This window comes from Lutra lutra, chromosome 5, assembly GCF_902655055.1.
Source record: "Lutra lutra chromosome 5, mLutLut1.2, whole genome shotgun sequence".
Classification (NCBI taxonomy): Eukaryota; Metazoa; Chordata; class Mammalia; order Carnivora; family Mustelidae; genus Lutra; species Lutra lutra.
The window spans coordinates 161,403,245-161,405,749 of record NC_062282.1 but is presented as its reverse complement, the minus strand read 5'-3'; the positions used below and the strand labels follow the sequence as shown (position 1 = coordinate 161,405,749).

Here is a 2,505-nt window from a genome sequence, read left to right as displayed (position 1 = left end):
TCCAACTACACCATCAACATATTTAATACCACTATTGTCACCACTATCATGATCAATCATTACCAAACCTGGGTGCCTAACTCTTGAAGGTTCACAATATGAGAGTGAAGTCTAACACTTTCAAGGAAACATGAAGAAGATAAGCATGTTTCACCATGTTTTGTGTATATGGACTGAATCCATAAAGACAGTAGTCCCATTGCAATTTTAAGCATGTAAATACCAAAACTGAGACCTGAATATCTAAGTAGGGCTGATTTTGACTGAAAGAGAGGTAGGTAGTAATTGGCATTCATCTTACGTTTGTGGTGTAATTTGAGGTTAGGCAGCATCCCAACACGTTTTTCAGAGCTCCCACCACCTCCTTGTTCCTCAGACTATATATGAGGGGGTTCATCATGGGGGTGAGGATGGCACCAAGCATAAAGAGAACCTGGTCCAGTTTCGGACTGTGATAAGAAGTAGGCCTCATGTAGACCAGCATGGCTGGACCGAAGTATAGGCTCACCACAGTCAAGTGGGAGGAACAGGTGGCCAGAACTTTATTCCTGCCCTCCACAGAGTTCATGTGGAGGACAGCAAGGAAGATGAGAGCATAAGAGGACAGGATAAAGGACAAAGGAATGAGGAGCACCACAATACTTGTCATCACTACAGCCTTCTCATAAGCAGAGATGTCCTCACAGGCCAATTTTAGGATGGCCATGACCTCACAGAGGAAATGGGAAATCTCTCTAGAACCACAGATGGGGAAATGCATAGCATACGCTGTGTGCATGAGTGATATAAGTGATATAAGTTCCCTCCACCCCAGGAAATGAAAGTCATCTGCAGACATACTTTCTGACTCATGATCAGGGTGTATCTCAAAAGGTTGCAAATGGCCACATAACGGTCAAAAGCCATGAGGGTGATGAGGATACACTCAGCAATTCCTAGAGTCAGGAAGAAAAAGATCTGAATTCCACAGGCCACCTGTGATTTACATCTCTTCCCTGAGAAGTCAGTTGCCACCTTTGGTACAGTGCTAGAGATTTATGTCAGGTCCATAAGGGCCAGTTGGCTGAGGAGAAAGTACATGGGTGTGTGGAGGTGAGAATCCACCCAAATCAAGAATATAAGGATGGAATTTGTGGTTACAGCCACAGTGTAGATCAGAATAATTGCAGAGACAAGGACGTTGATATGTTTCATACCAGGGAAGAGGCCCAAGAGGATAAAGTCCATATTTGAAGACTCATTTCTTTTATCCATGTTTCTGTCTTGTTAGGAGTAATCAACCCTGGGAACAAGCCAGATTTAGAGAAATCACAAAAATATGTTAGATTCTGTTCTCCAAGCTCTTTCATTTCTTTCATTTATTACCATTATCAGCAGCAGCAGGCTGTGGTATTTCTGCAAATGACAACATTTTAGCCAATTTCATGGCTGAGTAGGGTATCTCTTGTTCCTACCTATCCTCTTTACTCACAGAACAAATTGGGACAGTTAATGTCTAGGTTGCATCTATTACTGTTATCTCAGAAATAATACAACTCCCCCCTCCTTTTTATGTCATTGCTAGGAGACTCTTTTCCCCTCTCCCCCCATAGGCTCTCTCACTGCCCTACATGAACTTTGCTTAAGTATATGTTATATGTTCCATACTCACTCAACCATACATTTTTCCATTCCACTATGTCCTATACATGGTGCTAAGTCTTACCAAGACAGAGATGAATAAAATATAATCTCTGATGCTAATGACCTTTAGCCTTATAGAAAAAACATGACTGTGGACAGGTACATATGAAAAAGTAAGAAAGGTTTTATAATGGAAGAATATGCTCATCTATGGCAAATAAGGAAAGAATATGCAATGGGGGAAAAAAGACAGTCTTTTCAATAAGTGGTTCTGGTAAAACTGGACAACCACATGCAGAAGAATGAAACTCGATCATTCTCTTATACCATACACAAAGATAAACTCAAAATGGATGGAAAACCTCAAAGCAAGACAGGAATCCATCAAAATGCTAGAGAAGAACATGGACAGTAACCTCTTTGACATTGGCCACAGCAACTACTTGCAAGACACATCTTTACAGACAAGGGAAAGAAAAGCAAAAATGAACTTTAGGACCTCATCAAGATAAAAAATTCTTCACAACAAAGGAAATAGTCAACAAAAGTAAGAGTCAACCATGGAATCAGAGAAGATAGTTGCAAATGACATTTCAGATAAAGGGCTGGTATGCAAGATCTATGAAGAACTTCTCAAACTCAACACCCAAAACACAAATAATGCAGTCAAGAAATAGGCAGAAGACAGGAACAGATACGTCTCCAAAGAAGACATACAAATGGCTAACAGATACGTGCAAAAAATGTTCATTGCCATTAGTCATCAGGAAAATTCAAATCAAAACCACAATGAGATTCCACCTTACACCAGTTAGAATGGCAAAATTTAACAAGGTAGGAAACAACAAATCCTGGTAGGGATGTGGAGAAAGGAGAACCCTC

General features: G+C 40.5%; 1 pseudogene; it reads right to left on the bottom strand.

Annotated features, from left to right (window-relative positions):
- Nucleotides 1-292: 292 nt before the first annotated feature.
- Nucleotides 293-1,254, bottom strand: LOC125101285 (olfactory receptor 2T11-like; annotated as a pseudogene).
- Between the last annotated feature and the right edge of the window lie 1,251 nt (nucleotides 1,255-2,505).